We start from the raw sequence: 16188 nt of genomic DNA on the forward strand, positions 1-16188 counted from the left end.
GACTTCTCAGCTGATTCAATAGATGAGCAAGGTAGTTAAATTACAAGCATGGAGAGAACAACATTTCAAACGTAGGCAAGAAGAAATATTGTGGTCTCAAGATCCTTCCAAATACAGTGGATTTGTGCACAACTCTTCCCTGCTCCTAAGAATTCTCTGGACATGCCAAAAAACAACTTGTCAGTTTCTGCAACACCCCCACTCCCCCTTATTAAATATCTAGCTGTAAATTCTACAGGCATGCATACTGAATCAAAGATCTGCTGTGTATTCCAAAAATAATTTTAATAACTACAGTGTACGGTCTTTATTTTTATTATTTGCCATGTATCTTAGAATCACACACTTAAAGGTTTTAGTTAACTGTATTTTAAATTGAGATAATGATAAAAGTAGGAAAATATAGCAACAATTCTGAATGACTTTAGTCATGTTATTTTAACATCTCTGCCTCATTTGTTTATCTGAAAATAGGAATAACAATCACCTTAACAGCTTTTAAGATTCAAACGCAAAATGAGTAATATAGTAAGTAGCCAGTAAATGTTAATTTTCTAGTTTATCTGTCTATAGTGACTGAAACTAAAGGATTTCAAAAGCATACTATTTTTTTTAATCTTAATTTTATTATTATGTGGTGCTGAGGATAGAACCCAGGGCCTTGCACATGCTAGGCGAGTGCTCTACTGCTGAGCCATAACCCCAGCCCTCAAAGCATACTATTTTAAGAGCAAACTAATTTTCTTGGAGTTGTCTCTTCACCCCATTACCAATTCTGATTCATCCTACTTTGTTATCTTTGGAATCAATTCTAGTCTCTCCACTTCAACTACCTTATAAAGGTCCTCATTATTTCTCACGCAGGATAAGGAAAATAAAGGATACAAATATTAAATAAAAATATTAATTTGCTATGTACTTGAATTCCAATGACCAGATAAGAGCTATTAGTTTTTGTAGTACTGGAGATTGAACCCTGGGGGCATTTTGCCATTGAGCCTTGTCCCCAGCCCTTTATAATTTTAATATCGAGATAGGGACTAAGTTGCAAGGCTGACCTCAAACCTGCCATGCTCCTGACACAGCCTCTTGAGTTGCTGGAATTACAGGTGTATGCCTCCACCCCTTAAGTATTAGTTTAAATTGTGGCAAAGAGGTGAGAATTATACAAATTTGAGGAAAAATAAATACAGTAACTATATTTAGTGGCTTTTATGGCTCAGAGGTCACTTTGTTAGTTCTATACATTAAAATGTTCATAATGTTTGCACTGTGTAAGCTCAAACAAGATCTACAGAACAAAGTGCTTGTGGTGAGTGCAGAAAACAATTATTTGTAAAGCAATGTCAGATAAAGCTTCATAAGTAGTTATTTAAACCAGACTAGTGGATATGTAAATCACTAAGTGTTTATTTTAAGGGAATGGGGGAATTCACTGCAAGATCAGGGCATTTGGGGGAAAAATATGGGCATGACTGAAGTGACGAGGGCTGGGGAGACAAGTGGAGGTACAAAGGAAGAAACTCGGTGATCACAAATCTCAACTCAGTTTCAAGGTTTTAGTTTATTTGTATATGAAGTATCTTGTAAGGTGATACCAAATTAACTTTGATGCCCCTGCCCCCGTTCGTGAGAAATGAAATATGAAATTTCACAAAACCCAAAACCTTTTTAGCTTAATGAGCTTCTCAATATAAAATAATCAGTGACTGGCTTGTATTGTACAATAAACCATAACAAAAAAATCAATTGCCTAAAAAGTGTCCATAATTTTTTGACTTACTCCTATTTTTTTTTATTGGAAGTCTTCTATAAAAAGAGAAGCAAGCATCTTTCATTACATAGTCACAAGACTGCCAGTGTCCACTCCACATTCTAGGATCTACTTTAAAAACAACAACAACAACAACAACAACAACAAACACAACACTGTGCCTATTAAAAATTAAAACCATCACAAGCAAAGAAAGCAAAGAGTTCTTCCTCTTGTGAAAAGAACACCATTCTTTATCAACTTTAATATAAATTTCCCCATTTTTGGTCTTCTCAAGTATTTTCATTAGTTGAATTTGATCTTTACATTTCCATATAGGAATACACTGTTGAATACATTTGTTTTAAAGGCACAGCAGTTTTTCTACAACAGTTCAGGATTTCATTGAAGAATCAACATACATTGCAAAAACTGGCAAAAAGAAACATAAAGAGCTAAAATAACATCAAAAGGGCTCTATTCACATTCTTACAAGAATGAGAAGTTAGTCAAGCAAACCATCCAGAATGTGCTAGTAAACAGCAAACGTAAGAGTATGTACAGCACAGTGAAGTACATAAAATTTTTGAAGAAACTGGAACTTTAATGCTCTTTTCGGTATGAGATATCAATATTTTAATGTTGATTATGTTTTCAACAATATCACAAGGTAAAAATGTATATCCCAGAACAGTTTATGTCCTATTATGGCATATGTGCTGATAAAACTTACAAGGATTTTTAGCAGCCACTTTATTCTAAGTTATATACCTGCTACTCGTTAAACAGATACTAGCCTCTACAATATTTAGCAGCAAAGGAATGACATTATTTTAGAAATATTCTTTCTATAAACCTATGATCCAAGATTATATCGCTATAAAAGGAACAAACAGGAAATTATCAGGCTGTTTCTGACAGATTATGCAATCTCTAAAATTTAAGAAGTACCACCTTCTTCTAGTAAGGCCACTAAGATACTTCATATACAAATATATCCCCATACAGATGAATAAATTGGTTAAATGCACTTCATGTGAACATTAAAGAATGTCCACCAAAAATAATTACACCTGAAACTTAATAAACATAAAAAAGGTTCTTTTAGCAATAGAAAGTTAATGCTAAATTTCAAATGGAAAAATAACAATAAAAATGGAAAGAAAAATATAAAATAAATAAATATTCAAGTGCCACCCCCTCCTCAAATCCAACCACCTCTTACCCATATCTATTTTTTCTCTCAAAAGTGCACTAAAGAGGCTGGGGTTGTGGCTCAGAGGTAGAGCGCACGCCTAGTAGCATGAGGCACTGGGTTCGATCCTTACCACATAAAAATAAAACAAAGGTACTGTGTCCACAGTAAAATAAAAACTAAATAAAAAATAAATACTAAATAAAAGTGCACTAAAGCAGTAATATGCAAAAGAGAGCTTTATTATTAACTGGAATCGTATCACCAATAGTCCTAGTTTAAGCTTTGAAATTCAATATTTCTCAATCTCGAGCAAACCAGTTGGCCATTAAAAGTAAAATAAGTCGCTATTAGAATTTGCTTCCTCTAGGACAGCAAAGGAAACAATGAAAAATGTGAAGAGAGAACCTTCAGACTGGCAGAAAACCTTTGCTACCTACTGGCAGAATAGATAAAGAATATTTCCAGGATATATAAAGAACTCAAAAATTTAACACCGAAAAAATTAATAAAAGATAGCAAAATGTGGAAACTTGATTATAACAAAAGCATAGTCTAACTGGATCATAGTACATAAAGGAATAAGAAAAACAGCACTAGAGACTATAGTGAAGATAAAGGAGATCTGTTGGGGCTTTCACTCATTTACTAAGCAATAACACTGGGTAATTTGATGAGGAAAATACCAACATTGAGAAAACTAAAGGTACCTTTAAACCAACAAAAAGGGTTCTTACAACAGAACGAATGTTAGATTAAGTATTTCATTAAAATGATTAATATTCAGCCTACTTTTAAAATGCATGAGTTGTTTTGCAACAAAATCTATACATACTACATACAATAAATGTTGAAAACCAAAATTAGTAAGTTAAAAACAATGTGACATAGAAAAAAGAAACTGATAATTTCAACATTATTCTACGTGCAGCTAGTATAGACCCCTATTTTTAATAACAGGATGTTAACTCTGATACCACAGCATCTGATCTAAAGCATACTGAAGTTACTTTTAGTTATATCATTATCACAGAACATGGTACTTGTATTTGCCTAAGATCTCACATGTATCAGTAGATGTATGGGGTAGGTCTTATTTTTTTCCTTAAAATACAAAATACCAAACTTCAGTTAAGGCTTAAATACCTCATGACCCAGCATCTTTGTGTAATGTTCATTTCTACATAATCCAATACTTAACAGTGTCTAGAATATAGAAGTTATTTGTTGAATGAATCAAAATCAATTTCCTACCCTAGAGCAGAAGCCGGCAAACTATATCCCTCAGGCCAGATCCCACTTGCTGCCTTTTTTTTCTTTCCTTTGGCAGTGCAGGGTATCAAGCCCAGGGCCTCAAGGCATGCTAGGCAAGTACTCAACACCAAACTACCCCTATTCCAGTCCTTGCTGCTTGTTTTTGTAAATAAAGTTTTGTTGGAACATAGCTATGATCATATGTTGTATATTGTCTATGACTGCCTTTAGACTGTAAGGGCAGAGCTGATTGGCTCTAGAAGATTGTATGGTCAACAAAGCTTAAAATATGTGGCTTGGGACGCTGAGGCAGAAGGATGGAAGGTTTGAAGCCACCCTCAGCAATTCAGCAAGACTGTAAGCAACCTATTGAGACCCTGTCTTAAAAAAAACAAGCTTAAAATATTACCTGGCTCTTCACACACAAAAAAATTTGTTAACATGTGCCCTACAGGCTAGAGCATGGAGGGACAATAAATCCTGCCCACTAATTTAGTGGTAGCAAATGGGTTTTTAGCTCAAACACCAATACAAAATATTAATGGCTTCCTGTAGTGAGTGCACTATTGAGAGTGATTTTAAGACCAACTCAAGACTGAAAGAGACTCAAAGGGAATATGTACTGTTCTTAATTATCAATGTCTGATGTGGTTTAAGTGAAAAAACAGGACTGTAACTCTTAAAAATACTTGAAATCTTGTGCAAAGATCAGGGTTTATCTAAACAGACTATCTTATTCATCTTTTTGCTTACACACAGTTTCCCAATTTAGTACAGAAGGGTCTCCTGTTGTTACTAAGATCTCATCATTCTTCAATAATTTAAATAAGTCACTCAGAATTTTCTTAAATTTTCTTAACAAACAAAGAAAAAGAAAAAAAGATATATAACATTTCAAAAAGAATGACCTTTACTGGGAGGAATGCTATCATTAAAGGTGCTTAATACTGTTTCCTGAGCCGGTTGCAGAATTAGGTTAACTACATCGACCACAGATATTCCCACTAGTTAGTGAAAGTATATGCTTTCATATATTTCAAGGAAATACTGAATACAGTTGAAATATGTTAGGACAGAGGCATAAGAAATCAGAAGCAAAGCACTTTAGAACTAGTAGATAAATCAGAATTTAAAGGTAAGGATTCCAGAAGCAAGCACATCCATTTTTATGAATGGAAGAAAACCAAAAACACCACAAATATTTCTTGCTTTTATAATACACCCACCTCCCACAAGGATGAGTGAACTTTTTAGAAGCATAATTTTATAGACTCTTTCAACATAAGATTGAATTCATAAATAAAGACAATGTCTTTCATAAGAGAAACAAATGGCTATAATATTTTCATTTACTACTAACCTCATCACTAGGATTAAATAACATGCTTAATATGACTATCTCCAAACAAATTAAGAAGACATAGAATGTCCTCATTTTAAATTGTAGATTCATAATCTGCATGATTAAATTGCACATTCTGAACAAAACTTCAAGGCCAGGGTATTCCTAAATGAAAATTTCCTAGTAAACCTGCCAAAAGTTTGGAGGAGAAAAATTACTCAAGCAACAACAAACAGTGGCAGCACAAGCACTTCCCATAATTTCTCTAACAATTTTAATATCTCAACCTAAGCAGCAGTTTATGCTTACTGTCCCTGAGTTGAATCCCTGGTACCTCCTTTCCCCTGAAAAAAGGGTAGCTTTCCTACATGTCCGTCCGGACAATTTTATTGAGAGAGAAAATTAATATCAGGGAAAAAAATTCATACACATACATGTTTCCATTTTTGAACATTAGTATATATACCAAATGAATGGATAAAAGCAAACGAAAACCAAAGTTTGGGTGTTAATTATGCTGCTAGAATAAGCAGAATATATGGGGGAAAATAAAGCATATAGACACTTCCTGTAATCAATTTTAAGTTCCCAAAGAGCCTCTTCAGCTATTTACTTCTTCCTTGTCACTATTACAACAAGTGATTCCATCAACAATTTTTATCCTAAAGAGAGACTGTTTTTGTTTTTTGTGGTGCTAGAGATTGAACCCACGGCCTTTTGCATGCAAGGCAAGCCAACTGAGCTATATATTCCTAGTCTTCTAATGTATCCTATTTTATAATTATAGGCATTACATAATTCTTAGAAACCTTATCAACTGGGAGATGAACTACATGTTATAAGAATTTATGTGCCAGGTTCAAAAAGAATTACTTGGCAGAGTGTTTCTAATTTAATTGCTTAAAAGTAATATTTTCAGGCCTTAACATTTTCCCCAAAATACATATTAATGAATAATGCCTTTTCAAATGATTTCAGGATTGTTTCCCATAGACATCCTGAAGTTCCAAATCTCTGAAAACCAAAAGTTTTATATCTAATTTGGTGGAAAAACATGATCTAATAAAAATTTAAACAGTAAAATTTCACCTGAGCACTGCTGTGCCTTACATTTTTTAAACCACTTAATCTGACTATTTATGTTTCACATTAATAATGTCTCATTACTTTTACTAAAATCCAAAACAAATCTTACTCCAAAATCCTGAGTTCGTAAATAAATGGAAAGAAAAGTTCTAGATAAAGGACTAAGGACCTAGAATCCATTTCACAAATTATCTGCTAAAGCAAAGTACTTTCTTGAATTTACTTCAATTTCTGTATTGCTGCCCACCATGGTTCACTGTTAAGATTTACATACTCCTTTAATATCATGCAATGACCCCACCTCATTTTTACTTCCTCTTCTGACTACTAGAGCTGTGACTTCTTCCTTTGTCTCTATGAACACTCACCTATATCATTCATTTGGGCACTGTGAACTATTTACTTCTCATATTGATTAACTTTCCATCTTTGCTAAAAACCTTTCGTGCATAATTACTCAATTTAACCCTAACATACAGTAACTGAAAACATTTTGCTCTCAATAACATGCAGCCAGATGAAGGAATCAGTCCTCAAGAGACAGATGTCCTAAATAAAAAATGACAAATTATACTCAGGTAGGTATAATACCTTAAGAAATTAGTTTAAGTAGCCTATGAAGGGAATTGATAAGGACAAACTGTTGTATACCTTATACATTTCTTTCAATTAAAGTTTTTTGAGCACCTGCCAATTCCTGGGCTACCTGAAATAAGGTAGGAAAGTCAACATATTTCCATTTTCCTGATACAATTTAAGAGGGAAAGCAAGGTAAAGAACTGCATAAAAATAATTACTCATAAGAATTATGAAGGCAATGTAGAGGATTGCTCTTTTATATAAGATGGTCTAGAAAAACTAAAAATAATGATATCTGAGCTGAGATCTATAGCTGAAACTGAAGCGTAACTGCAGAGAGCTGGGGAAAGTTCTCCAGAGAACGCAGCAAGCACTAAAACTGAAAGGGCTTGTTGGACCAAGATCAGAAAGTAGTGTGGGAGCTACGTATGTAGCTCAGTGGCAGACCACTTGCTTAGTATGCTCAAGACCCTGGGTTTAATTCCAGATACTCCCAGACCACAAGTACAGTGTAAGTAGAGCTTGGTGGAACAATGGAAAGGAGACAAAGTTGTGAAGTAAGCCAGAACTGGATTATGCGGGACTTTGTAGGCCCTGATAAGGGACTGGTTTTTATTTTAAGCCACTGGGGGTAAAACTGGGACTAGAGGGTAACACTGGATCCAATTTACATTTTTAAGAGATCAGCTGGTCTTCTGGGTAGAGGCAGACATGGGGCAGGACAAAAATGGAAACATTAGAAAGCCACAGAAGAGATGACTGGCATAAACAAAGATGCTATCACCAAGACATAAGACCTGGCAGCTCAAAAAGCATTAAAATAATCATTCAGTCAAACTTTCTCTACATAAAGATAAGTTCCTAAAGAGGTGTTAACTTGTTAGAGGTTTCATGGAGCGTGTGACATAGAGAGTGCATATACACGTGTGGACACTGAAATTTATTCCCATGCCTAAGTCAGTTAAAATGTAGAAGGGTAATGAAATAAAGAGTCTAATTTGGGCACCTAAATATTTATTTTCAAGAAAAAGTGCGTAAGGGCCAGGTGCAGTGGCACACACCTGTAATCTCAATGGTTCAGGATGCTGAGGCAGGAGGCTTTCGAGTTCAAAGCCAGCCTCGGCAAAAGCGAGGTGCTAAGCAACTCATTTGAGATCCTGTCTCTAAATAAAATACAAAATAGGTCTGGGAATGTGGCTCAGTGGTCAAGTGTCCCTGAGTTCAATCCCTGATATCCCCCCTCAAAAAAAAAAAAAAAAAAAAAAAAANTCTTCATGAAACACATCCACTTGATCTCCAGCGAAAATAACTGGCACTAAATTTCCAAGAAACTGAGCACAGTGTAAGCTGTGCTTCATTCTTACTACTTTCATAATCTGATATTGAATACTTGACCCAAACACAGGTAAGCCTGAAAAGTCCTTTATAATGTCCCATGAGATGAGGTTTATAAAAAATAGTTGTTTAACAGGGATTGTTAAGACTGTTTTTAAATCAAGCCTGTCAACACAGAATAAATCACTGTGACCAAAGGTTGAATGGATTGCTCAGAAAAGGCTGCTTAGATTAAATTTAAGGGGCTGGGGTTGTGGCTCAGTGGTAGAGCACCTGCCTAGCATGTGTGAGGCCCTGGGTTCGAGCCTCAGCACCGCATATAAATAAAATAAAGGTCCATTTTCAACTAAAATAAATATATTAAAAAAAGAAATTAAATTTAAAACTACATATTAATAAGGGATTCCAAGATAAAGCACTTGAAAATACTGTTTCACATTTATCTTTGAGTCCCATTCCTTACCCATACCCCCTCCACTAACAATAAAAACCCACAATAAGTCAAAGACAACATTCAATAGAGAGCAAGGCATATGAAATAAAAAATGAAAAAATGTAAGATACATAGGAATATAACATTTTCAGATAAATGTGGATATCCTTCTTTGATGCGACACCAAAACTTCGCATTTGTTTGCAATATGAAACTGGAAACTTCCCTAATCAGTTTCATTGTGGTACTAGGAAATGAACCCAGCGTGCTTTTTGAGCTACAGTCCCAGCCCTTTTTACTTTGAGACAAGGTCTCACTAAGTTGCTAAGGCTGGCCTTAGCATCCTCCTTGCCTCAGCCTCTGGAGTTCCTGGGAATTAAGGCATTGTGTCATGGTGCCCAGACATCACGTTCTTTGTACCATTAAAATCCATTGGTCCAGCTAGCACTTTGGAAAAATTTCTTACCTGTGCATGATTCTGTAATACCATGCATTGGTCTTTTGGAAAATACCAGCTCATAATTTTGCAGATCTCCAAATGATGATTCATTTCATTATACATTATTTTAAAATGTCGTTAATATCATCAGAAAAATATTGTTAAGTATTGGGAAGCTATCAAAAGTCCAGTGGCTGATATAAACTGTCAAAAATCCTAATTTTTGCTTAAAAGCTAAGTTTATCATTAGTCATAAATATTGTCACTATTCTCCTTAGAGTAGTAGGCTCACTGTTTTCAAGAAAATGTCAGCCTATATCCAATTCTGGGTAGCCAGTTTGTCAGGTATTCTTTCTAATATAAAAATGGTGTTTCATAAAAAAGCAGCTGGTGTGACTTGCAAGACTTCGCCCTGGACTTGTCTTCTAGAGACAACTACTATATTTCTGAATGCAGCTAAAATGTTTTATGCATACTTCCTGTTTTGTCAAGGTGTATTAAAAAGATGTGTATGGTGGCAGAGATTAAATTAAAAAAATTTTTTTAACTTCTTCAAGCATGTTTAGATGAAAAGTGATCCCCCTCCCCCTTAAACTGTGAAAGCAAGACAGTGAAGAAGACAATAATTACTATAGTATATACAGTAAGGTACTGTAATCTGATTCATTCTGAAGTGCCAGAAATTTTACTCACCATTGTTTCTGTACATAGGCATAAATGTCAATATGGTGAAAAGGGTGAAGAACATCTTAGTATTACTATAAAAATAGTTTTGCACTTGGGGACTCCCTGAAAATGTCTACAGGATCTATAGGATTCCTTGGATCTACTTTGAAAACTGCTAGGCCAGACATTTCATTTTTAAAGCTGTTCAAAAATCGCAGTTATTCTTAGTTATAATTCATACTTTAATGAGAATCTTAAGCATTGCTATAGGAGAAGAAAAACTTTAAATAATAAGAACTAATAATATATTAGTATATTATTTTAAGGTTTATGAATCATTTACAAATCCTCTATTTAATCCTCAACAACTCCAAGATATGTTATCATTCCTACTGAGGGAGTAAAGAGGTAGAAAAGCTTTAAGGAAAAGATGTTTCGCCTAAAAAGATCATCATAGTGGTGGGGTGGGAGGTGACACTAATTTGAAAACTTGGTCAATTTATCAATACAAATTCTGTGAAATATCTCAAGTTCAATAATTTCAAGAGCAGTAAAAGAACATACATACATATTATATACCTCATTTATCCCTCATTTTTTTCTGGACAGTACAGAATTCAAGCATCCAGTGGGATTCCTGAGTTTTGCTACTGTTAACTGAGAGGTTTATCTATAACTTACAAATCTTAAAAGCTGTAGCTATAAATATTAGCATAATGTACTAATAGGATTCCATGTGTGCTGTTAACTTTTAACAAAAAGTAATGAAGAGTTAGATGAATGCATTATCATCTGACACCTAAAAACTATTAAATGAAAATACTTTGTGAGAAGGATAAATTTTAGAAGATGAATCAATTTTATTTTGCCTAACATTTTTCATTTCCTATCTAGAAGGTTTCCCCCCAAACTGCTACTTAGTGGACCAAACAGGGTAGAGGATACAGCTCAGTGATACAAAACTTGACTAGCATCTGTGGGGTTCTGAGTTTGATTTTCGGCACCACAAAACCCCACAAACTGAGGACAAAACATTGTTTCCCTGATTTTTTTCTTCCTTCAAGACAAAGAGGAGGAAACAACATATTGTGGAAATAATTCACCAATGGGATAATCAGTTCCCTGCATATTTTCAAAATAAAGTTACTTATTAAAAACGATAAAGCTCTGATGCTTTTAATGGATGTTCTCTTCCTTTAGAGCCTCTATTCAATTATCCATACAATAGTTAAAAACATTCAAAACCCCACCACTGGAAAATATCACCTACCAAATATCACCTACCAAGTTATCTAATGATACTCTAAAATAGTATAACTATTAAGAGTAAGCATAACTATTAAGAGTAAACTTAGGAACTGGTTTAATAACTCAGAACATTAATTAGTCCCTAATGGTTAGAGATACTAATATTCTTAATTTTAAAGTAAACATATTTCTAGTATTCAAGCACTTCATATACAATCAATTTTAAGGAGTTATATCCCAGAATTTTGCTCTTCTCTATAATAAAAGCCAGATATTCTGCAATTCATGTTGCAAATATTTTTACTTTAGAAAAGTAATTTAAATGTTATTTTAAAAACTGGTGCTGGGCAGGGGTTGGGGTTGTGGCTCAGCAGTAGAGTCTTCGCCTAGCATGTGAAAGGCCCTGGGTTTGATCCTCAGTACCACAAAAAAGAAATAAAATAAAGGTATGTTGTTCAACTACAACTAAAAAATAAAAAAACTGGTGCCAGGCATAGTTGCTTACGCCTATAATCCCAGCAACTTGGGAGGAGGCAGGAGGATTGCAAGCCAGCCGCAGCAATTGGATGAGACCCTGTCTCAAAATAAAATATAAAAAAGGTAGGAATATATGGCCCAGGGGATAAGCACTCTGGGTTCAATCCCAAGTACCAAACACACACACACACACACACAATACCATGGTACCTCTACCCTAAATTTCCACTTCTTAATTTTGTAAGTTAAAGCTGCTGAGAGTTTTAAAAATTTTGATTCTCTACTGACAGGAAGGGAAATAAAAGTTTCTAAATTAATACCAAAATATCAGTTGCTGTGTAACCTTAATTTGACCAACATTAGGAATAAACAGCAGTGTTATTATAGAAAATAAATGATATATTTTTATTGGTGGTAAATTTTTAAAAAGTGATTTTTTAAAAGGCAGCACAAAACTTCCTGACAGCTTTTTTGTTTAAAATAAAACTGCTGTTGTGTGACCCACACCTATAATCCAGCAGTGCAGGAGACTAAAACAGGAGGATCAGAGAATCACAAGTTCAAGGCCAGCCTCAGCAACTCAGCAAGGTGCTCAGCAACTTAGACCCTATCTCAAATAAAAAAAATAAAAAAAAAGCGGAAGAGGGGTTGAGGATAGAGCTCAGTGGTAAAGTTCCACTACCAAAAATTAAATAAATAAAATAGAAACTATGACTAAAGGAAATGGTCTTAGAATCCAATGCTCAACTGGGTTTCAAGTATAACATATTAGGTAAGTTCTTACTACAAATGGATACATTCATTCTATTCTAAATATACTGATTTCATTATGTTCATGAGATTTCCAAATAACTAGTAAAATAAAAGATTTTAGTCCTCAATGATAATTAGCATCTTCCAACACCATTGCAAAATACCTATAAACACTGGAAAACATTAGTTTTCATTCCGCACAAGACAAGGCATAGTTCTTGTTGTATATCGTTCTCTCCCCCCTTTTGTACTGGGAATTGACCCAAGTATGCTTGGCCACTGAACCACATCCCCAGCTCTTTTGAGAGAGTTGCTGAGGCTGGCCTCAAACTTATAGTCCTCCTGCTTCAGTCTTTTCAAGTCACTGGGATTTACAGACATGTGCCACTGAATCCAGCAGTACTTCTGTTTAGAGAGAGCCAAAGGAAAAATTCCATCCAATCCAGATTATGGCAAAGGCTAAGATGTTTGTTTCTTAACTTGTTCTAAAATATCAGTTTTGAGCAAAACTTTCTACAGAGTGAATATGTGATACCAAATATTTGGTTCATGAACACTAAACTATCCTTACTCTTATCAAATTTAGACACTACATATCAATACCCTTCCCCCCTTTACAAAAGAGACACAGCAGCGACACATTATTTTATATCTTCATGGAAATGGCATGCAAATCAGTAAGATCAGGAGCGATTATTGAATATCTCCTTTATATTAAATAAGAAAATTGCCTATGTAGACTATGCTTTTCAGGGGACTTGGGGGAAATGATACTCTGGGTAAAATCAAATTCTGTATCAGATCCAAGTTCACAGATTAATATCAACCCAACAGCCCCTCCACCCAGCAAGAAAAACATCCAATGCTTAAACAAAAGGCAAAGAAACCTCTACATGAGCTTTTGGTTCATTTAGACTTTACATTTAAAACATAGTTACTATGTTAACAATCTCTGCATTAGCAGTTCTTCAATCTCAATTTACAAAGATCCACTTGAAAGATTATATACATAGACCAATTTTTTAAAAAGATTTTTAGTTGTAGATGGACACAATACCTTTATTTATTTTTATGTAGTGCTAAGGATCGAACCCAGTGCCTCACACATGCTAGGCAAGCACTCTACCACTAAGCTACAATACCAGCCCTCAATTTTGTTTTAAAAGTAAGCTCTGATAAAGTTTTATTAAAGAAAAATTCTGTATGTTTTACTTTTTACCACTCTGTTCTGGCATGCTTCTGTTATCAGAATCACCTGGATCAATGACAGTGTGCCTACTCTAGTATTTTCTGCATGCTGTGCCCAAGTCAATATTATTGCCACTGCAGGGATAGACATCAGTCTGGGCAAGCATAACACAGTACTCTATTTCAGATTTCCTCAAAGCTGGGAAGTTGTTGGGGAAGATGATCAATTTCATTTTGCCTGGCACATACTTTTTTCCTTTTCATAACAAGTTGGAGCCTAGAGCTGATCCATTTCAGAAACTTTTTTTTTTTCTTTTCCTTTGTAGCCAGCATTTTTCTGCCTTTAAGACCGGACAGCCCCCCAACCAAAAGCAGCTGCCAAGATGGCTGGGGAGTAAGAAAGGCAGATCAACTTTATGATTCTTTAACTCATCTTCTTGGACCCTTGGTATGTACATGGTGATTCTTCACTATGGGGACTTATTATCCCCTTATAGTTAAGAGAAAATATTTGCACTCTATTGTAAAGGATTGAGGATAAAAAGACAATTTGTAAAGTAAGAAATTCCAAAAACAATGTGGAGTCATTTCTTTTTGAAAGATTACACTGTTCTGTTCAAATATCCTGTATGAATGTTCATTATCATTAATCCCTAAATTTTAATACCATACATTACTGTGGGCCCAGACATTGCATTTTATATTTTCATTTAACTAGTATTGAGAGTCTATGTGCAAGGCACCATGCCAGTGATTTGGGGCATAAAAAACCAAACACCCTGTTTGAAATTTAGTATAATATATACTACATTACAATAACACAAGATAGGACATAATACTTTTCATAGAAAGTAAAAGAGAGGCTGGGTATAGTGGCACATGCCTGTAATCCGAGCAACTTGGGAGGCTGAGACAAGATCTCAAGTTCGAAGCCAGACTCAGCAATTTAATGAGACCCTGTCTCAAAAGAAAAAAAAGGGCGGAGGGCTGGAGATGTGGTTCAGAGGTCAAGTGCCTCTGGGTTTAATTTCCAGTACAAAAAAAAAAAAAGAAAGTATAAGAGAGATGACTTTCACAGGGTTGGGTTGGGTGGGAGAATGTGAAAAGACAGAGCAACCATTTTCATGCCATATTTTAAAATTAAGCCAGTTTAGTAGTGAGTTCTTCAGCTGTATTTTGATATTTGGCACATTAAAACCAAACAGGCTATACGTGTTTCAATAATTTACTTTGCAGATTACTCAGATAAGTCTGCTTCACAATTTACTGGGAATGTCATACAAGAAAGTGCAAATGAATACAATTATAGTGCAGAGATTAAAAGCATGGATTTGAGACTACATTCAGGGTTCTGTGTCCTTAAAATTATTTAGTCTGAGTATTCTCCTAAAACCTGGAGATAAAAACATTTCAAGTGATCATTCCACACCATTTGACTAAAGTACCCACTTTTTGGGGTATGATAGGGCCAATAATCCCTTTAAGACATAATTTACTATAAAAATGCCATTTTTCTTCCTTCAAGTTGTCTATTATGCATAGACTACTGTTCTAAGCAGACCTACTAACTGGTTATCTTATCTATTCTAGGCCTCAGTTTCCTCCTCCATAAAATGACAGGGCGGGACTGGATGATCTAAATAGTCCCTTCCGGCTCTTAAAAAGTCCCATGACTCCATAATGACTCAATAAATACTATTGCAAGAGTCAGCTTTTAAGAGTGATAAGAGTTTGAAGCTAAATGAAGTTTCTTTTCCATAAGTTATTTCTTGAGCAAGTTCATACAACATTTTAATTACAAAAAAGGGGTCTGCAAGATGAATTTACAAGTTAGAGGCACTCAATATATCTATATATTATATATATATATATATATACTATTAGCAAACAAAAATCCAACCAGACTGAATTAACTTTAAAATATTAAAGTCACAATATTCGCTTTACTGTCAACTTTCTATTCTGTAAAAATGCAATTTTCCCTTACTGTAATAGATAAGTGTTCCTATTCGTGCCAATCAGGAGTTTCAGGAGCAAAATGTTTTTCCGAACTATTAATGAGGGTGGGAGAGGGACAAGCGAAGGAGAAGCAAACCATCTGCTCAAACTTGAAAGGACGATCTTTTCTCCAAAAGGCATCGTTTTTTGTTTGTTTTCCAGAAGAAAAATCCGAAGGGCCCGGTAAATACCGGAGTAGTTTCAAATAAAATTCATGGCGCTGGTAAGTCAGTTTTAGTATCAGACAAATGGAGATGGCGAAAAAGAGAAGAGGACAAACTTCCTGGATTCTCTCTCTGCGAGAGAAAGAGATTTCCTCTTGCTGACGAAGGGAAAGGCCCCTTTAACAATTTTTCTCTGCACGGTGGCTGCTGCCAGACTAGGTGGGGCTCCCTCCGCTGCCTTCCTCCTGCCACTTCCCGCAACAAATGGAGCAAGCCAG

The 16188-nt window shown here is 35.0% G+C and overlaps 1 protein-coding gene and 1 pseudogene across 1 annotated transcript in view; both read right to left on the bottom strand.

The window, feature by feature from the left end:
* The window catches only part of Rap1b (RAP1B, member of RAS oncogene family), a 41820-nt gene extending 26066 nt beyond the window's left edge, over positions 1-15754 (bottom strand). The window contains exon 1 of the mRNA XM_048805387.1: positions 15736-15754. The gene's annotated coding sequence lies outside the window, so the exon portion shown is untranslated. The remainder of the gene's footprint in view (positions 1-15735) is intronic.
* LOC125617459 lies at positions 12408-14761 on the bottom strand (annotated as a pseudogene).
* Positions 15755-16188: the final 434 nt, after the last annotated feature.

Source organism: Marmota marmota, unplaced genomic scaffold, assembly GCF_001458135.2.
Source record: "Marmota marmota marmota unplaced genomic scaffold, marMar, whole genome shotgun sequence".
Taxonomy (NCBI): Eukaryota; Metazoa; Chordata; class Mammalia; order Rodentia; family Sciuridae; genus Marmota; species Marmota marmota.